Here is a 22,778-nt window from a genome sequence, read left to right on the forward strand (position 1 = left end):
AAAAAAATTTAAACAATTTAATTTTAAAACATTGCATAATTATTCTTCCATTTCACAGTTTCAATGTGCAACACTGAAATAGTTTATCCCAAAAAATCCTGAAGTATGCAGTGAAATTTCCAAATCTAACAAGTCAAATATGGAAAAGTTCAAGGGAAAGAAATACATTTGCAAGGCTCTGGTAATTTTGCAAGGCTCTGGTAGTCAAGTAAACACACCCACATAGGTAAGATGTATGTTTGCTGAAAAAGCAGCTTTGAGGATGCTGCAGTGATAAATAGCTGGTGAGTGAGTGAAGTGTCATAAATGAAAAATAAAAGCAGAGTCGAGCCATACTGAGTAGAACCATTCCATATCGGTACATATTTAAGAAAAAAAGGTGCTACTGACTCTAGCTTATAGGTGAACAACTATGGTTTTAAAGGGGTGGTGTCTTCCAAATTCTGCAATACGTCTGACTGAATTCTTCTCACAACCTGTTGATAGGTTATGCAACAGGGACTCCACTCCTTGGGGGCCACACTGTCATATTTTATTGCTCCAATAAAAATAATTCTGTGTGGCACAAAATTAGAAAACTCGATTAGGGGCACAAAGTAGGCTGAGGCGTATCAGAACAATGACTGAGGGCAAATTATTACCAGACTATCAAAGAAAACCACAGGACTCCTGTCAGTGCACTGGCTCTTGAAGGCCATTGCACTGACAATTTTAAATGTGCTCCTTGTCCAACATACTTGGATCTAATAACTCATGCTGCATGCTGAATTAACTCATCAGCATGCAGTCAGGTTCTTCAGAATCTTGCTAATTATCTAATTATGTGATTCAGGTGTATTGAAGCAGAGATGCATCTAAAAGTTGCAGGACACCAACCCTCGTGTTTTACTGACCTATACTGAGAACACTCCAGGGTTTATGTAACATTATTTTAAGTAAAAATAATGTAACATTATTTTAATGTGTCAAAAACACATTAAAATAATGTAGAAACCCAAATTGCTCCTCAAAACTTTATAAGCATTTCATTTTCACACCCTAATTCTGTTTTGCTTTAATTTTAACCTAGGTTTTCCATAGGTGCAAAACCCCTGAAACCTCAGCAGTTCCCCTGATGCACAATTACTGCAACGCATGATCAGTTCCTGTTATGTTTTCCGGTGTAGAGCAACATAGGCTGCTTCCAGGAATTGCAGGATACTTAAGTTTCTTACTGAAGCAACAAACCGCAAGAAAGCAGATATTCAGTTACTTGTTATTTATTTTCCAGTTTTTTTCATTAGATGTAAGGGTGAAAAAAATGTCCACCATGGCTCTAAAGGAAAACAAATCACAAATGTGAAATGATCTAATTTATCTATCACCAAATATTTAGCTAAATATATTCATGGGTAATTCAACAGTTAAAACATTCTTGAATTACATTAAATCATACTCAGTCATAAAATCAAACCTCATTATAGCTGCAGTATGTTATACTTTAATACAAAATATATATTTTTAGGTGTTTGTTAAATTATGATTGAATTGTGACAATATAAAAATCAAGCTCCTCTGCCTTCTCCCACTTCTCCCAGTACTAACTTCAGGAATACACCACTCAGTAGAAAAAAATCAATTTACAGCCAAGGGGAGAATTTCAGAACTGTCAATCACTCTTGTGCTCATTCCCTCTCCCTTGCTATTTGATTCACAAACACTTTCTTATCACAACATAACCTGCCACAAATACTGAAGCTAGTTAGCAAGGCCACTGATTATGACAGATAAGCTTTTTTCCTGCAATGAAAAGTTGTTTTTCCATCAGTAGCACATGAAGCAGTGCGTACACAAGGGTGACTGACAGCGCTAAGACACTCCTCCTGGCTCTGATTGGTTGTTTTTGACTGCACAATACTTATGTTTCTTACTGAAGAGATGTATTTTTGTATTAAGTTACATACTGTAGTTTTAATAAAGTAAATCAGTTGCAAAATAAATTCAAAAGGTGTATGCCAGTCACCTAAAAAAATAAATAAATCCTGACATGTAGCCAAAAGGAGAATGACACCTTTCAGTGGTCTACTTATGGGTAAGTGAGTGCAATAAGGTAGAAGTGAGCTTGGTGTTGTTTAATTGTTGGATGGAAGAAAGAAAAACTTTGTACCAGGTACCTGTAGAATACAAGTTTCCTACAGGTACCTTTATATCATTTTAGATCAGTAAACAACCTTTACCTTTACCTTATGCAGAGAACAAGCTTCTTTGACCACCTGGCTTAATTAAAATTAGCGATATATTTGTGAAATAATCGTTTGGCCAGAGCTGTACAGTACATAAGCACAGCTCTCCATGTACCTGCTGATGTCTGGCTTGGTCTTTCAAAAGAAAACAAAGACACTGATAAAGAATGGGACCCTAGACTGGTCAAAATTTCACAAAATGGCAATATAAGGGACACACAAGGTGTGTAACCATACATGCATACCGTGATTTTTAAAAGCAATTTAGGAGCTCAATTTAAACTAAACTGTATGGTTTTTTTTTTAAGTTAATTTAATAAAACATGGTTAATTGGAATATCTTCTATGGATGTACTCCAATAGGTGTAATTTAATATGATAGCACATTTAAAAACTTTTCTTTCCCTTGAGACATTTCATGGAGAATAATTGACAATTATTAAATATGGTGAAGTTGTTATGACTGAAAGTCAGACAAATATGTTCATCATCATTCTACAACAATTACAATAAGAATCTCTCTGTTGTTTATCACTCTCTACAAGTGATTGTAAAAGCTGTCACATGAAAAACGAAGAAGTCTCCAGGAATGACAGATGCTTTTGTTTTTGTAAATAAAAAGTCAAAAACATACAGACCGATTTTGTTATGTTTGACAGCATGATGCCCGATTTGCAAGTCTAAATTGCTTAGCTGCTCCCAGACAGGGTATCTTTATTTATTTATTTTGTTCAGGCCAGATATAGTGACGGAGTAGTTGTTTCGTTTTGCGTACAGAAATGCGCAGATTTATGTTTCTTCTTGCGAAAGTGTTTGATCAGTTGGAAGAGAAAAAAAATCTGGGGATTTTCTAACCAATTTAAAAAAACATGCACTCAGCATTGCAGCAGAAGGGTTGAGTTCAGATGGTGGCAGTAATTACTCACTGCTTCTTTTTCTAAGGAAAATAAAATGTCCTTCACAGGTCATATCGACCCTATCTGTGAAAACAGTCTGTTGTGCTCCAATCTATTTTTCTCCGCCGTTTCTCATCAAATCAATGGAAGCGTGGAGGTGTCTTGTAGGTGTGGAGGTGAAATGTTTATTGAAAACATAGCATACTGCAGTGCTACAGTGTTTAACCTATTTCAAGAATCGCTGAGTTTAAATGCGGTTATGATCAAAGAGAGCTTCTTCTGATTAGGAGCGGGCTCTCTGGTAAGAAAGAACAAGACACGATCAAAGCACCTTAAATCCAACTAAACCTTGTTCATTTTAATGCATAAATGATGCGGTTATGGGGTTACGGAAAAACGAAGGACACAGATTGTAATTGTCCCAAATATGATTAACCCTGCAGCAGTCATACACACCAAGATGAACACAGCAAGAATTGGGAGAGCTTAAAAAAAATGGGTAATTATAGGAAAGCATCAAGTAAATCAGTGATACATCAAGACAGAATAATGTTGAGACATCCGCAGCAAAAGAAAAATCCGAAAACACTGAAAATCAGAAATGTCATACTGTTTTATAAATCGTAAAACAGTAGCTAAAAAAATGTCCATTGAACATGTAAATGCAAAGATTAAGATCAAATTTACAAACTGTGTTTGTAGTGAAAGGAGTTAAGAGATTGATTCTATAAAATTATTAACACAAATTAGCAAAAACAAACTTTAAAACATGCTCATTATTTTTTTTTTAATTCTGATATGGCAGGGATATGACACAACATGCATGTGAAAATCATTTTTCACTGAACATGAAAATATACAGCCAGGTTGTTACATATTTAACAACCACCATTGTGAGGAGAAGGCCAAGAGGGAAAACATATTTTTCCTCTTCATAATGCTTTATATCATTTGAAATTCAACACTTTTTTCACACAATAGACTGTAGAATTTTTTTTAAAGAATCATTGTCAAAATACAATCTATTAATTAAGAAATTGCTGAAAAACAAGACATTATTATAAGTTCCGAATGAATGAAATATCAGCACACTTTCCCACTGAAGGGCACCTTCACATTTGATACCCATACCACCAATGAAAACCTGGCTAGGTGATCTATCTTTAAAAATCCAATTTACTGTGAGGGCCTCTGGTGCTAAATTTTACCAAGAATGACAGTCTTTGTCTCACTCTCAGTCAGACCCATTCCCACTTAAGTAAAACTTTCACTGGATGGAAATAATAAAGTGAACATTTCCACAAGAAGCCAAGGGTATGGAGAATGGGAAGACAGTATCATTACACTTTGTAATCTGCAAATCAATGAAAATTAGCTAGAGCAGGCTTTTGTTTAAAGACAAACGGAAACAAAAGAAATGCTGCAGGAAAAGGGACATTTAATGTAGCAATGTTGCAGCAATAGAAAGGATGAACAGCTTTTATAATGTGCAATTTATCATGAGTGCACCAGATGTTATAGCTGTAAAGATTGTTTGACAGACTTGACTTCACAACAATCTTTTACATTATCCATTCGAATTTGACCAAAAATCATTAAATAAAACTGGACTAATTCCCCAATGTCCATACCTGCAATTCATCATTGTCTTTAGCAGATACTCATGTGCTGGTTGCTATGAGTGAGCATAAAATTTTGGCTCATCGCACACTGTCCAGCTTGCAACCTTATAGTACCCCTTCACCGTGCAACAAAGATGGATTATCCTGTCAGCTCTCTTGCAGAGGCACTGGAAAATATTGTGTGCATAATGAAGCACAAACATATGTGCATATGCATGTTCGCCGAATCCTATACCTTTAAAATAACAAACCGGGGGAGGAATTGTATTCTAGGGCATATTCCAAAGCCTACAATAAGAATGAATACATGCTTCTTGCTCTTTTAGGAGCAGTCATACATTGTTAAGTACTCAACTGTTTGCCTGTGTGTTTCAACTTTTAAATGCACACCGCATTTAAAAGCTAAAGTAGTGTTTGTGTGTTCTACGTATTTCTGCAGAGTCTGCTCTAGTAAGAGCACTAGGTTGTTAACGACCTTGAAAGCAGCAACCTCCATCTGCTGCACTCATTCACACACGCTTCTACTGCGACACATCACTGGTTATCTTATAGTATACCGTGTTTGTTAGTCAATGTGAGTACAGGTAATCTCACGTTTTGTGAGCTAAGTCAATGGGGTCACCTTTGTTCGGTCAGCTGCATTTGTGTGTAATGATGAAAGATGATGGTAAAATACATTTCTACAGTCTACTGAACAAAACCTTTGTGTCATTTTCAAAAAAATGACAGTTTAATTTGATGAATGGAATGGGTGAACAAACTTGAAGAGTTAACTCAAAGCTAAAAAAAAAAAAAAAAGTAATGTAAAGGTGAACCAAGCCTCACAACTAGGGAAAGACTAAAACTGTTGGAAGAACCGAGCATAGATGAGGCTGAAGAAACAATGAAGCGCTGCCACAGAATTCAGCATTGGTGGAAAGCGCCGGTGAAGGGAAAGCCTCTATTGGCTACAAAAGTCAAACTTGATGGGGGCCTGTAGCTTAGCAACGTCCAATTGTAGAAGGTTGGTAACAGTGAGGAGATAGAAAGCCTGCATCTGTGTGTGAGAGAGTGTGTGTAGGGGGCTGCAAGAAAGTGCAAGATTGGTCCAGTGATTTCACAAGTAATGAATCTGGATGCTTGCCTTCAGAGGGGGTGAGCAAGGGAGAGTTCCAATGAATGCAAGAGGAAGAGACACTTTACTGGTGTTGTAATAATTATGAAGTAAGAAGCTGATTTTCCAGACACTAACAGCGTCAAGCCTTTTTTAGAAAGTGAGCTAATGAAGCACATTTTTATCACACGAACTTAAGATTTCTCTAATTTTAACCTTCTCATCAGATGGCAAACCTCCCCTTCTCCCCCGAAAGCACATCCAAACTCTCCCTCGAGTCTTTCCACACATGGTTGGAAAGCTTGTTTGTTTTCAAATCGTGCCAGATCTCACCTCTGTGGGAATTGTGCAGCTGCCTGTTTACATCCTCATGGAGAAGGATTTCATTATAGAAATTACTGAAAAAACAAGGTGAATGAGATTAATTGGTGCTCTAAAACCGGAACAGAGCATGAGATTCCCACAACCTCTGTGCCACTGAGAAAACACTAGAATAAAATAAGTAATAAGTAGGAAACAAGTTCCAGCGTGGCTTTAAAGGAAATGGTAGAACTTTAAAACATCTGTTATGACAAAAATGAGAAAGCAATACCCCATAATGTGGCCGACAATAACCTTCTACTGCGAAATGGCACCAACCGTACTTTGGTTACTACCTAGAACTTTTGTTTCATAGAGCAAGGTTTGTTACAACCTGGAAAGGTCTTCTGTCAAAAGGCAAAACAGAGACACATGGCACAAATAACCATGCGCACACGTACATACATATTTGTAAATTATGTAAAGAAGTCAATAAACTCAACTTTCTTTCGGGACAGTAGAAGGAAGTTTGAATTCCCTGAGAGGGGTCTTGCATGAATGAGAAGAACATATAAACTCCATGCAGAAAAGGCCTGGGCTGGGATTTGAACATAAGACCTTCCTTCCTGCAAGCCAACTTAGAACTTCACCATGCAGTTTAAGAAAATACTGTTTATGCAAGATTACAAGTGGGAATCTAATATAGGACAACACTTCAGTTTTTAACACTTTATAAGACTGGGAAAGCAGGGAAATCAATCATCGCACAATTCTCTCTATAAGGTAAGGTAGTTTTATTTATATAGCACATTTTCAGGAACAAGGCAATACAAAGTGCTATATTATCCAGGTTACTGATTCCTCTTGTGGTATGTTCTGCTCTCGCCAGACGTTTTCAATAGGACTTAAATTGAGACTTGTTTGCATCCTTATCCTATCACCAAACTCACTGAGTACCAGTTTTCAGTTTATTGGCAGAGTCCAAGTGCCATGGGGTAACCCATGGTGTTAGATAAGTAACTTGGACACTTGTGGACAAACAACCAATGGTTGCACAGTTTCGTTTGCTTTGTTGCATCAGGTTGGCTTACAGAGCTATGCTGCTTGGTTTGTGTGGTACTCCACGGTGAGTGTGGTGATGATCACCTGTTGGCTGGTGGGAAAACTACCAGATATTGTTGGTCCTATCTAGCCTTCATGTGTTTTCCAAGCTGCTCTGTCCAAACACAGCAGAAAGCATCCACAGCCTCATGTGGAGAGGTTGTTTGTGGGATATTCCATTTCTAATGCACCAGGGATGTCTGTGTTTGTCAGATCATTTTTAAGAAGAGAACAAAAACAAATGTCAAATAATCAATTATTACTAGTACTGTAATCTTAATAGATTAAGGTACTGGTAAATATGTGCACTTTTTTTATTATTTGTATCTTGCTATAATGATTTCCATCCATCCATCCATTTTCTAATCACCCTTTGTCCCTAATGGGGTCGGGAGGGTTGCTGGTGCCCATCCCCAGCTAACGTTCCGGGCGAGAGGCGGGGTTCACCCTGGACAGGTCGCCAGCCTGTCGCAGGCTATAATGATTTTATTCTAGTAAATGGTGTTTTTTTTTTGTAGAAGCAACTTCTAGTATAAAGTCTGGAGTAAGAGCTTCCTCATGAGGTTTGTGCAGTTTGTGCCTCAGCAGGCACAGAGTGCAAAAGTGCTACAGCAAGGGACCCATTGCCTGATTGCCTTGTGACAAGTGTAAAGTTTGGTTTTGTAAGTTCCCTTCTATTACTTTGAAAATATTTTTTAGTTTTGACATTTTTTTTTCTGCACAACACACTTTTACTTGCTGGGGAATTAAAATTTAAATCATGTCACCAGCTGAAAGCCTGAAATTCTGAGTCCTCCTTCCAATGTTTGGTTAAGTCCCACACTAATAGTACTTTTTATTCAAAATCTCCAGGTATTTAAGAGACTGAAAGATGTTATGGATTCTAAAAAGGTTGCCAGGGCCTTTGGAAAATAAACAGGCACATTGCGTCACAGATCCCGCAATAGACTGTGCAGTGGACAGTGGACAAACTCATCTGAAGGGATCAGTTAGTGAAAAGCAGTCAATGTACAAAATTTGTGCAAGTTTTTGTTTTTTTTGCTTTGACAGCTGCTGCTTTGGTTATAAACTTAAAAAGAGTTTGTTTTTGTATGAGCTACAAATAAAAATTTATTTGACCGATTGATACAAAAGATACTTCACAGAACGTTATTCTGTGAAGTGAGGGTTAGGAACTGTCAGGGTTTTGAAATGTCAGAGCAGCTGCACCTCCTGCCTCTTTGACATGATAAACCAGGATTTGTGTTTTTAAAGGACACATAGTGCCATGAGGTTGCAAAATTGACCCATGCTACCTGAATGACAATGGGGAGCTGAAAAGCTTTTGGGGTCGTGGGATTATCGCAAACCTACAGTCAAACCTTATTTGAACTGATAAGTCACTGAAACCCATTCATGAAATTGGTGTCAGGTTTAGTCTCTGTGCGTTTTCCTAAATAATACTTTTTCTTTTAAGCTGTTTAGAGTAAGGTTGTGCAGTGGCTGAAATGCCTATGTATACAGGTACACATGTGCAAACCCACAGCAGTTACCCTGGCCAACTGGTGTCTCCAATCTGGGAAGTTTACACTGCTGTGATCTGAAACATACTTCTAACAAACAGGCACAGACGTGTTCTTTCATGAATCTGAGTAATGGTACATTTAGAAAAAATGCTCCTTTGATGTATCTTTGATCCATTTTTTTTTTTTTTTTTTGCTTTATCACACTTTTCTTTAAACTTGTTAATGTTGTTCTTCTTTTGTGCTATCCCGCCCACCCATCCGTGTCCCTCTGCTGTATGTTATAATGTTCTGTCTTCCTCCTGTCGCTGCATCGGATAATGAGGTGATTGTGGCTGCCGGGACACTGGATCAGTGCTTGTTGTGTTGTGGGATGCTCTGATACATTGTACTCCTAGCCAGACACACACTGAAAATCACAAGTCAACCACAAGTCCTTTTACACTTAAAATTTATAGCAGCTTTTGTCCTCCTTCCAGAGAAATAATCACAGTTTTATTATAGCTCAACATAACATATATGTTATGCTGACAAAATGTCTTCATAGTGATCCTCCAGTGACCCTGAAATGGTGCTGGAAATATCCATGTTACACCCCTAAGCTTGAGATGCAGGCATAGAAATGTAAATTAACCTGTTTTTATTAATACATATCTTTTTAATATTCTAATTCAAGAAAAAGATTCCCCCTCAACTTCTTCATCTGATTTGAAAGGTGTTACAACTGTGGCCATTAATAGAACAAAGCACACACTTACTAAATAAAATGTTCCTTACATTAATGAGTATTCATTTGCACATTTGTCTGCTTTATTGTTTGTTTTCACAGTTCTTATGATGATTGGCCTCGTTATTCCAACTTGGCTTGTTTTCCCTGAACAAGCACATATCCAAGTATATAAAGACTGCTTTTTCAAATATCTGTAAAAGAATGGTTTGCTCCCAGGAGATCAGTGAACTCCAGAGTGGCACCGTGTTTTCACAGTTGACTGTTAGTGGCATTATAACAAAGTGAAAGCAATTGAGAACAACAGCAACTCAGCCATGAAATCGTAGATCATGTAAAATCATGCGGCAGCATCAGCAAATGCTAAGGGAACAGTGTGCAGAGAGCTTTTTGCCAAATCAATAGCTACAGACCGCTAAGCCTTATGTGGCCTTCAGATTAATGTAAGGACATTGCATAGAGACTTTCATGGATTTGAGTTTCCAAGTCCAAGCAGCCAAATCCAGACTTTAAATCAGGAAGTGCAGTAGGAAGTCTTTAACACAGTGGTGTAAAGCACAGTGACTAGACTCTAGAGCAGCAGAGACATGTTCTCTGGAGTGATGAATCAGGCCTCTGTCTGACAGTCCATTAGTTGAATCTTGGTTTAACAGTTGTCAGGAGAATGACATTTGCCTGATTGCCTTGTGACAAGTGTAAAGTTTGGTGCAGAGGATGTTGTAATGCAGGGGAAGCATTTTGGGAGTTGGACTCATCCCTTAGTTGAAGAGAAAAAATAAATAAATAAAAAAAACGCTTAATGCTTATGAAAACTAAAACATTTTAGAAAATTGCATTATTCTATCGTTGTTGGAATAACATCATGATGATTATGATGGATAGATTGGAGATGGTCCCTTCCAGTTCCAACATGACTGCATACCAAAATACAAAGCGAGGTCCATAGGGATATGGATGAGTGACAGAGGCGTATCTAGGCCTGTTTTAGAGGGCTTTCGCACCCCTAAAACTGTATCTCAGCACCCCTGAATCAGGTTGCCACCCTTCCCATAAAATATGGACTCGTCCCATATTTGGCCGTTAAATATGCATTTAGTAAAATGTTCCTCAAAAAATGAAGTTGTTCTTCTTGTTTCTTATTTTTCAGCTTTACTGTTCAAGTATTAAAGGCCATCACTATCCATAATACATTAATTAACGTTCTTGGCTTGAATATAAACGATTACAACAAGGGAATACGCAATGTGAAGACAGTATTGTAAAAAGTGAAACATAAACAGTATAAACATAACTTGAATTTCAATCCACCACACTTTTAAAAGGGAATGTGAACATCTAGAAACTGTTTGATATGCTGGAGCAAACGCAGACCAAGCTGACCTTGGAAAACTTTAAAAACCTGACAAGATGTTTCCATCAATGTTTTACCAAGCCAGAAAAAGTGATGAATGCAAACAACTGCAATCCCTTAAAGCTTTCACCTCCGTATCTGTGACGGTTTTATGTGTGAACCAGTTTTCCCTCATTGTGATTTACAACTCAAGACAGTTAAATCTATTATTAATTTTTTTTTCACTCTGTCTTTTGACTGTCTGTCTTCGTCCTGCTTATGTGTATTCGCACACATTATCTATAGCAAGACCTCTCAAAAACCCAGGAGATTAGCTAATAGAGTTCTACATCAAACAGCCCGTCCTGAAATATTAACTAGAATAGACCTTTTCCATGTCTAGGATTTTCCTGTTTCTTACTTGTTGTTTTCGTTTGTGGTCTCTTTATTCATTTATTACTCTTGGCTGCTTTGATTTCTTTTATACGTTTACCCAACTTCCTATCGATTGAGTGTTTTGCTGTCTTTCCTTTTTTCGCAGGTTTTCTTTGACAGATGTGTCTTGTTTCCCGAGAGCTGTAGCTCACACTTCTCATTATGTGACTAGTTATTTGGAAATAATAATTTACTGGAAAAGAGGAAAAAAGATAAACAAAGTAGGAGTGAGAGGGCTGGAAATGGGCAGAGGAGCTGAAATGCCAGGTAGGATGATAGAAACAACAACAAGAAGAATTGACCTATCATGGATGCAAACAAAAACACAAGATGATAAAATGGAAAGTAAAAAGATAATTTTGTGTTGTTCAGCAGTCATTTCTGTGCAACCTTTGCCATGCAGGTGTTTGGTGTAGCACCCACCAAAATCACACACATACAGTTTTTTTTTTTTTTTTTTTTTTTTTTTTTTTTTCACGCATTGTCACCAGTGTTCAAGGTTCTGCTTTAAATTGATCCCTGTCAGTGATAAAAAACACACAGAGAGGTGCATGATGTGATTAATATTGTGCACTGTTTATATGGTAAAAATTGGTTTGATTTATATTTTATATTTTATTTTATCTACAACTAGTTGTTACTGTGTCTTATCTCTATGCTGCAACTGCAAAATAATTTCCCTGCTGAGATGAATAAAGTACTTCTATTCTATTCTATTTATGTGAAAAAAAAATAAAATAAATTTCTGGCTTTTAGTAGCAGAATTATAAAGATTTATATGGCTGCTACAAGTCTCACCTTCAGTGACATATTGGAAATCTTTATTGAATGATTTGCGAAAAAAATCTAATAACTTATTTATCTATGCCAAAGGCATCTACTTTGACAGTGTGAAATAATAATACCTGTGGGTATTTACAAGGATAAGAAGTCTTGTCATTGAATGCAAGTGTAATGATGCAACAGAGCAAATGAAACTCTTTCTTCCATGAAGGAAGAAATAAAGGAACAAATGAAACTCTTTTTTTTCTCAGTCACAGTCATATGTTGGTGGAGTTTTTGCTTCTGCTCTTCACTGTTCACATTTCTTTCAAATCATATTACCAAGATTGGTTAAACTTTTCGTGATGTTCACTTACTAAACATCTGCCTGGGAGCTTATTCTATCCTCTGATGATGTTCTCCATCATCTACACTTGTATGAGTGCATTAATTTAACAGGAACACATTTTCTTCTTTTTAAAGTCTAAACATAGCAGATGTACTTTTTGCTTTGAAGTTTTATTTAATGTGATAAACAGTTCTGTTTAGATAAAGGTTTGTCTGTGTTAACCCTAGATGCCATTTTTTTTTTTGGTTCCGTCTCAAATATATATATCATTTATATTTTCAGTAAAATACACTGTATATGTATGTATATTTGCTTTCTGCGAACTAATTAAAGTTTTTTTTTCATCCCACAATGATTTACACAACAACAGACCCCCCTCCTTTTCCATTCAAGTAGATATATTTAGCCCAAACCATATTTTGATGCAGATCAGCTTCAAAATATGGTTGTTGGTGAATTACCACCAGTAGACAGTTGAAAAAATTTTGATTTCAGATAAAAGTTTTGCAAGAACACAAAATAGGCCATGGGAGACATAGAAAGCTGTTTGAGTCTACCATGTGTTGGAACATGTCTAGTATCTCATGCGTACTAAATGATTCCTACATGTGTAAAGCTAAAACTCCAGACTCAAAATCTAAGAGTTCTTAATCGTCTTCAGGCAAATATAAATACAAGTACATATTATCGATGTGCTTGTACTGTGATTGATTTAAAAATGACATCACCAAAAACTAGAAACAGAAAGGAAAGAATGAACAGGCAAATGGACAAGTGATTGAGTAATTTAGAAATAATCAATGGATAAATTTTACCACTGCGTCTGGTTGTTGTTTAAGATGTGTTCTAGATGACTGACCACATCATTGTAGAACCTGAGCAGTTACAGTCTGGAGTAACAAGATAATCATGCCTTATGCATTGTGTGCACACAGTGTATATTCAATTAATATCTGCTTTGCTGAGACAGCACCTCATCTGTATAATCATGTTTCACTGCAGCTGTTAGGGTGTGGAATTTCGCCTGAGCATCAAATACATTTAGCTTTGGGAAATCATAAAAGTAAGACACATAACTCTACCTCTGCACATGTCTACTGGCGCTAACTCACCAACATAAGCTGTAATGTAACTAAATTTAGACTTCTATGTCTTTTCTGTTTGATAAACATTATTACTGGCACACTCATACCACTATATGTGCAATTAATTAGAAAAGCATATTAAATAATTTTCTGGACCAACTTTGTCAAAGAGGCAAGAGAAAGGAGATGACCCGCACAGACCATCAGAGAAACAAATTTGCTTATTCAAAATCACTCCTGATATCAGCGTATAACAACCAACTACCTTACTTTGTTTTCCTTCAGCATTCTATAAACACGCAGTTTCCCATCAAATACATGCATGCACAAGACAAAATGCAAACTTCACACAGAAACATAGTTAAAGAAATGATAAATTAATCTAATGGCTGCTCTTCCATGTGGTTGATTTATCAAGATAGATGTTTTTGGTGAATTTCAAATTGGTAACTTCATTTAATAAGCAGCAAGTATCATTTGTAGTTGGGAGCTTCCACATTTGGATAATGAAGTAAAGTGTTTATCCACATAAGGAGTGTAAGGGATTCTAGGGAAACATGTAAGTTATTTTTGGATAACTTGTCAACAAGCTCACCTCACTTACCACAAATAGAACAATCTTACACCAAAATTGTAGCTCAAAAAAGTTGATTTTGCATAATACTCCCTCTTTAACCTTTATTTTTACAGCAGGTCTTCTGTGTCTCTGGGTCAAACAGTAGCAGCATAAAAGGTGGGCTGCCACTGGGAAGTGTACCTGCATGCACAATATTTTACTGTGACACTGCTGTTATTTATTTATTTTACTAAGGTGGTTTGTTTGCATTTCTGTGTTTCAGGGCCTGGGGCAATGGTGACAGTGGTGACCCCTGGCCATGTTATCTTGTTTGGTGTTTCTTTTTCCTTTTTCTTTTTTTTTTTGTTAGAGGACCCCTTTTTCCTTTTGGTTCCTGTGTTTTTGTAATGTCTAGGGTGATTGATTACCCCTTTCTTTCACTGGATGTTGTGCCCCTGTCCCTCACAATTCCCTTACTGGTAAACATCAGTATTGTTACCTTATTTTTAAAATATATTAAAACCTCAGCCAAAATCCTAATTGTTTAAAATTGAATAAAAGTTCAAGCAATATTCTTTATTATATTCTATTATTTTTATTCTCATTTTTGGATAGTGAAAATTAAATTATAAAATCTTTTCAAGCCTTAATCTATGTGCTTATTCTGCTGTCCTCTCTTTCTGGTATATTTCTTATATATAAATTATATACAATTCCTTATCTTTAAAGAAAACTATATTGCCACACAAAATATACAAAGGTATGACATATCACACATGATTTAGGCTTTTTTTTTTCAAAATGCATCTTGTAAACTGCTTATGGAAGATAATCCTCCCCCCTTCTGGCAGACACAAAACTAGGTTTGAAGAAGGCAGTGAGGGCTACAAACAAGAAGAAAATAAGACGGAGGTACAAATTGTTCTGCCACTAAAATGAAATCATTTTTCTACCTACTTCCAAGATGGTGTGAGAGACAGAGCTAAAAGTCCATAATAGGGTGACTTCAGTAAGAGTCTGGGGCAGAATTACGTGAATGTCTTCGGTCTCAACATTAACTCACAGCTGTCTCTCCCTCTCTCTCTCTCTCTCTCTCTCTCTGTCTTTTTAATGGCTTCTACTAAATACGTAAAACTGGCTTCTTAGCTACACTTTGGTCGGCAACACAATAACTGCATCCTGTTAATATTTCCAACAGACAGGTCAATTACTGCAGCTCAGAGTGCAGAGTGAACATATTTAGGACATTTAAAGTTCTATAATTATCTTAATCACGTTTCTTATCAAACTGGATTAATCTTCCTCATGCTGGTTTCTGCAGCAGAACCAAACGATGTTATAAAGGTCTCAATTTTCCCTGACTTAGTGTCACAGCTGCCAGCCAATGCATCTCTGTGCATATTTAACCTGGGCTAATGTGTTTATGCAGTTTTCCATGTTTCATGCCTTGAACGGGACCGTTTCTGGTTTCCAAACCATGCCTTGTTAATCCATTGTTGTTTGCCTATCAAAATGCAGTTAAATTGTCACTTGATGCGTTTGTGGTTTTAAAGTGAGCTCTGCACCATTGAGCTGTTTTTATTTGTATGAGCCGCCGGAATATAGCTTGGTTGAGCAGTCAGCTGATAATTTTGTTACATGTAAGTTAGTAAGCCAGTACTTGCACCTGTTCAGCCCCAGTTTGTTCTGTGCTGAATCTGTAAAAACCTGCACACAATTGCTACACGTGAAGTAAGTTATTCATCTAGCTGCAGAAAAACGGGGTCAGTTACTTTAGTTGCATAGTCACAGTCGGAAAAGGTTGATTTTTATTGTTCAGAGTACCTATGTATTGTACAGTGACTTATATATTTGAGGGACACCATTTTAATGATAGCATAGATCCTGGAGTAAGTATTTGTTTTAATGATCATTAAATGATCATTAAAATATGATCATATATTTTATGACCATATAAAACATATGATCATGAACTTACTTTTGTTGGAATTAATTAATTCTGTACACAATCAGAGGTAAATGTCAAAGCACAGATTCACGAACTTCAAGAGACACTAGAATGTCTTTACAAAATTTAATAATTTCTTAGATGAGCAACACATCACAAATGAATAATTTTAAAGTATTGTAAATGTGTGCATTTTAATGTATATGCAAATAGAGGATAGTGCATAACTATAAAGTATGCGTAGCATATAGAGGTCACTTAATTCCAAAGGTAAACAGACGTTTAAATAGAAAAATGTTAATAATGGTTTAATAAACGTTTAATGTTTAACACTGCGAAAAAGAAAATTATGCATGTGAGCATATATGGAAGCATATTATATGCCTTCATTTTCCAAAGGGGGTTCATTGAACTGTTAATTAGCAATAAGAATCTTCAAACCAGAAGATGTAATGCAAATGTAGAATAACAATGCCACAGTTTCCCACAAACACTTGGATTCAAAACACAAGAAAAACAAAAACAAAAAACAAACATTTCCTACCTCTATCTGATATTGTGTGTTAGATTAGGATTCAACATGAAGATAAATTGCAGTCACAGTGACAGGTAGATGGACAGAAAAGAGGAGGGACCGAGGGAAATGGATCCAAAGCCCTTTGAGAAAGAACAGAGAAACATGAACATGGTTAGTTCTAATAAAACCCAGATATCCCAGTGGCTTTGTAAACCTACCTCAGAGTGGGTCTCTCTCTTTACCCCACACCTATTTGTGGGACCTGCAATACATCACTGCTAAACTCTGACATAAAAGTTTGCTGTTTGGGTTGGAAATAAGTAAAACATTACTGCACTTGCTCCTTTCATGCATTGGTGCAGAGGTTTAAAGCATAAGCATATCAGCCATTTCGACACAAAGTTTTGAAATTACATTATGTGATCTGCATAAAGTCTAGGTGTATTGCATTACTTTAAGTACTACTTCAACCATCATTTATCTCTGTCAGGACAAAGCTAATTTCTCCTTATTGTTTATTTATGGTTATCTGAGCAGAACTCTACACATACTAAGAGCTTCCTAAGATAAGACTACGACTTCAATTATGTTCATGGAAGGAAGAACCCAGAAGCCAGAACATAATATGAATATTTTACCATCAACATTGGAAATATTTTTGAGTACCTTAAAAATTGTGGGCAGTGAAGCGAAGAAATGTGTCCCTCTTTTAAACCATCCATCCAATATTGATCAAAGCACTATTAAAAAAGAAACTGACAGTGTGTACTTTTTGAGTTTTAGTGGAGTGCCCACAATGAATTACACATCAAACAGGATGAAGGCATTATGGCATTCAGTTTCCAAGCTGTCTGAGCTAAAAAGCCAAAGACTATTAGAAAATTATTATTACTCCTATCAGGGATCTAAAGCGGTCTCATTGCCGATTCATGTTGTAAAAAGGTGACACAGCAAAAGGACAGCTGACATCCTCACATTCAATGTGGCAGTCAGCACATAAGTAACAGATGGCCCCTGGCTAATAGAGTTTATTAACTTTACATAAAGAGGAGGTAGATAATTGCACATCATACAGAAAAGGTTAGGGTGGTAAAATATATCAGCAAGTGTGGAAGAAAGTCGTGTCTGCACACTAATTAAAGGCAGCAGAGATAATTTAATAATTAATCGTTTCATCAAATCTAGATCAACAGTTTGTTTCGGAAAGAACAAGAGTGTGGGTATAAGTTTTAGTTTTGATTTTTTCTGTAATAATGTGAAGCACATGTTTTTTTTTTTTTTTTTTTTTTTTTTATTTCCTGGCATATCCTGAAAATGTGCCTTATTGAGAAGTAGCAACAAGATGAACACTTCTGTCAAAGTCTGCTCAATAACAGAGGCTGTTTTAAAAGTATAAAGTACTAATTATCTTTCATGAGAGGCATCTTCCCCCCTTAACAGTCTCATCTTCTATTTATGTGTGCTTTTTGCCTAAACTCTTTGTTCTATGAAAAGAATACCCAAGAGAATACTTGGCAGCATGATATCCAGCTGCAGTTAAGTCCCTGGTGGCAGGTGCTTCTGGCTTCAATAAGGTACATAAAACTATTGTACTCTTTTGCATGATGGCTTTCAGAAACCCTAGAGTTTCATTACAAAAAACTACATATGAGTTTTAATAGGGGAAATAATCCCATCGGCAAATTAAAATCTTAAAATCTCCTTTTAGTAAAAAAGAAAAAGCCTATCCTACTACTTTGCAGTAGTAGGAAAACAATCAAAAGCACACCACAGTCAAGAAGATACTTAATGACATTTTTTGTCACCATGTGCAATGTTAATAATGTTAATATTGTTATTAATGTGAGTTGGATGGAGTCTAACTGCAATAGATGGTCACACCTGAGTGACACACAAGGTAGCAGTCTAATCGCACTTTATCCATTTTACTAACCCATGTTTAGTGAGGTGCTAAATTATGGAACATCAAAAGCAATATAATGGCATATGACAATATAGGGAAAATGGAGATTTGTTGTCGCTGATATACTGACAATCTTTAAAAGAGATGCAACAAAAAAGTCTGATTTTCAGCTTGTCCAGCCGTGACTGCAGAACATCCTCTTGGGAACTCTTCTTTCAAGCAATGAACTTGCCACAAATTATTGCTGCTATATTTTGATTAGAAGCGGCTAAAATTAGTTGGTCAAAGCCATGCAAAAAATGCAAAAGCATTCTGCCCAGTTTGTTGAGGCACTTTCCCAGTCATTAAAAGCAGGTGCCTGCAACTACTCTGAAACAAAGCAATGAGCTGCTGCGGTTAGAAACAAAAGTAAATATTAATAGACAAACATTAATTTCCCATGTCCGCTTTGTCCTTTTTGTGGTCATGAAGAAACGGGAGCTCATCCCAGTTCAGAGACTGCCAGTCCATCACAGAGGCTGGCCAAGACAAACAACCCTATGCTTGTTAAACAAAAGTCAGGGGAAATACTGATAAATTACAGGTTGACAACTCTGATCTGGTGCATTTGTCAAAGTAATAGTTTATCTGCTCTGAGTATATTTATTTTAACCACCTTTGGGCTTTGAACATGTCTTTGAAAAATGTATTATTGCCTCATTTGAACCATACACTACTGTATGATCTCGAAAAAGGTATTGACATTCCGCATAGACCCCTGTTATTTTTAGCGACTGCCCCTCTGCACAAGATATGTTATGTGGTGCATGCTGACCTGCCGGGGAGCTTAGAAGTATATATACAATGTATTCAGGCACTAGGGAGTGTGTGAATAAATGAAATTATGGAAAACTGTATATGCTGTATGTATATGTGGAGGAGAGGGGTGGATATATTTTTCTACATGATGGATTATGATCCCCAGAGATTTCTAACTTTTATCATGAAACCTAAACGAAGCAACAACAAATGGTTTTATATAAACAAACACAGTGAAACCTGAAATGAAACCCATATCTCCTATTTTACCCAATGCATTCAAATATGGTTCATTGAAATGGCATGAATGCATATTATTTTCTTCAAGTATGTTTGCTCTACCTTCTTCATCCCCTCCTTTTAAAGTTGCTTTCTATATGTTGCTGCTTCAACATAATGCAATATACTAATTTGTTCTCTTTGTAGTTCCTGGTTTGATCTCTACTAACCTTCTGGGTTTATGTTTATTAGCACCTTGGTGATACTCTTGTGGTAATTCCAAATTACCACAAAACAGATTACATACAATATAACGTGCTATTTATGATATTTATGACTGTTTCTTTACTAGAATAATAAAGCAATAGCAAGGTATTTAAAAAAAATATACTTAAATTATTTTAAATAATTCTCTCCAATTTAGGTGCAAATTCAGATGTAAAATGCTTGAACGTGTGAGAAGTATAATTAATTCAGTTGGATTAGGGAATTGTTTATTCATATTAGAGTCTGATAATCCTGCTGTGAGTATTGGTTAGTGAATTTATTCAATTACTAAATGGATAATATATGATAGGCATTTAAACATTTAAAAACAAATGATCAGAAATAGGGATAAAGTGCTTAAATTGGGAAGGTGTGTGATGTGACTTGCTGGTCACATCACACACCTTCAGCTCCAACAACAGTTTTTGGTGGGCAAGAGCTGTACAGAGCACTCCCTGAAAAGTGAACATCTAAAGAACCGCTACAAGTGGAAGAACAGTGCCTTGTACACGTTTTCTTTAGACATCATGGATTTGAATTAATAAGTGATTCAATTAAAATTCAAAAACACTTGATGTCAAAGTGAAATTAAATGTTGTAACACCTATTATAAAATTATCTTCAATGAAGTGATTTTTTAAATAATTATTTTCATACAATTTTAGCTGCTGTGTTTCTTATGTGGAGTAGATATATGGCAATGTTTTGATAATAAGTGAACTCAAAACGTACACTGATCTACGCTGAGGATTATAGACAACAATGAACTTAGAATTAAAGCAAAATCCACACAGAGAATGTCTGACAGAAGTGTTTGACAAGGTTGTCAATACTGTACAAAGAAAGTTAGTGCATCAGGAACGAGTGGCACCGGTTAATTAATAAGGAGCAGCTGTGGCAGCGCACTAGTGAGTATGGGAAGCACAAAGCAACTAAACAAAAAGAGAACACCAGTTAGACAATAGCTTAACCAAATAAAACTCAAAGTATCGAGAAATAGTGTAACCTCTAAAAAAGAAAGCATCTGATTTTTTTCCTCCTCAAAATATCCCAAGTGCAAATTTTACGATTACATTACATATATTTGCTGTGCAAGATAGATCACTGCATATTGTATTTTACCTTGGCTTTGTTTTAGCAGTGTATGCTTCCTGTGTTAAAGATAAAAGATAGATTACATTGTTGGGATGCTTCCACTGCTTCTTTTGAGGTGCTCACTTTCAAAGCCATCAAAGTGGATTGTGCAATGTGGGGAAAAAAGAGCAAAGCTTCTGTTTCCAGCATCATTCACAGTTCTTGATCCATGCTGCATGCTTGTCAACAATTACAATGGTTTGGCACTTTTTCTAATATTTTGAAGTGCAGACAGAAGTCAGTATCTATGAGCCAATTGCTTTTTAATTGCAAGTCTGGAGATAGTGACACAGGTGCAGCCAGAGCTTGTAGGGAGTTATGTATGGGATCCCAGTGCTGAAATCTGTGCCCAATGTGTTGAATTATGAGCCAAGTGAAAAATGTCCTTGGCACAGAGAGGACCCAGTGATGTCTTACCTAAACTCATATTATAAGAGGCTTCCTCATCTCATAGATCTCTACCTTGTCAAATAGGTTTCTGTCCTTAATGCCATTGTTTCATTTTCATGTCTCTGGACAGTATTTCCAGTAATGGCATTAAATTGAATTAATGATAATTAACCAGAAAATGTGATATTGCATGCTTTAGAGAGGGAGTGCAAATGGAAGATGGAAATAAATGATCATTTCCATTTTTTTCCATGGGGACACTTGTTTCCACAGACACATTTTCAGTGTACAAATTCACTGTTTGAAAAAATATATATATAATTTACTCAATGTGCATGATCAAAAGTGACAAACTCGGGAAAAGTTTTTGGATAGAAAACAAGAAGTGTATATATTGCAGTGCTGAAGAGAAAACAGATGACCAAAATAGCTACCGTCTATAAAAAGAAACAGTATGTGAGACTAAAACTGTGCTTCCCAAGCACATTTGTCTTTCACTTGGACTCACGTAATTTATTGTCCATTAAATCAACCATACAACATCACCACTATAACCTTTCTTCTGCAGATATAGTTTAATGACCAGGTCACCATAATCAGATTAATTTTGGTTCCTTATTACAAGGGCAGCTCTTTTGCATCCAACCAATGCAGCACCAGCATATCGAGTTAGGGATACTGCAGCAAAGAAAAGCTCTAGTTTCAGCCTCACCCCATTTACTCATTAGAGTCACATCACTTGACCTGTTTTAGTGACTGAGAAAATTGACGTGACTGGTCCAAGGTAATTATACAGAGAGTCGGGTAAAGATGTTAGTCTAATTTACTGAGCCCCACAGTGGAATGGAAAAGGTGGTCACGAATCTTTTCCATATTTCCATGTTATCGCCAATACACTCAGACCAATTGCTTTCTGTATTAAAACCTCCGCTATAAAAATTCATCAATTTGTATCTCATTAAAACTGTCAAGAAACAGGAGGCGATGGTGATACATTTAAGGAAGACGAATCTGATTCACTTGACGCCAGCAAACCAGACTACCAGCTTAAACCATCCTTTCCGCGTGGCAATTAAAACCTCAATACAAGGACAGTCCAGATTAGTGGAACATAAAGACTGAATGCTGATCTTCCATGTTTAGTTTTGGTTGCAGGATAGACAAGAAGATTGATCAAATAACGTCAGGTTTTTTAAAAATTGATGTCCCAGCGAGATCTAAAGAAACTCATCCATGTATGTTTCTCTAGTCACATTGATTACTGCAAAAGTGTCTTCACAGGTCTGCATAAAAAGTTAATCAAATAGCTGCAACTGATCCAGAACAGTGCTGCTTGCATTTTCATTAAAACTAGGAACATAGAGCAAATCATCCCAGTTTTAAAGCACTTGCATTGTGTCCCTGTAACTCAGAGAATAGATCGAATGGCTTAGGACCAAGATACATTACTCCTGGAAATGTTCTCTAGGTGGTAAAAGACCGACTTTGTTTTTATGTGTCTTTGTTGAGTCATGTCTGACTTCATCACCATATCCAGATTCGGGCCTGATCACTAGTTTCTAGCTATAATATCTGTCATAGGTGCAGTTGCATGCTGACTTGAGCATTCCTGTTTTAGTCCA

At 36.4% G+C, this 22,778-nt stretch overlaps 1 protein-coding gene across 2 annotated transcripts in view; it reads right to left on the reverse strand.

Moving 5' to 3' along the window:
- Positions 1–22,778, reverse strand: part of zgc:172282 (leucine-rich repeat and fibronectin type III domain-containing protein 1-like protein) — a 170,855-nt gene that overhangs the window by 72,715 nt on the left and 75,362 nt on the right. For both annotated transcript variants that reach the window (XM_044119456.1, XM_044119455.1), the window contains exon 2: positions 16,473–16,585. The gene's annotated coding sequence lies outside the window, so the exon portion shown is untranslated. The remainder of the gene's footprint in view (positions 1–16,472; positions 16,586–22,778) is intronic.

This window comes from Gambusia affinis, linkage group LG06 (genome assembly GCF_019740435.1).
Source record: "Gambusia affinis linkage group LG06, SWU_Gaff_1.0, whole genome shotgun sequence".
Classification (NCBI taxonomy): Eukaryota; Metazoa; Chordata; class Actinopteri; order Cyprinodontiformes; family Poeciliidae; genus Gambusia; species Gambusia affinis.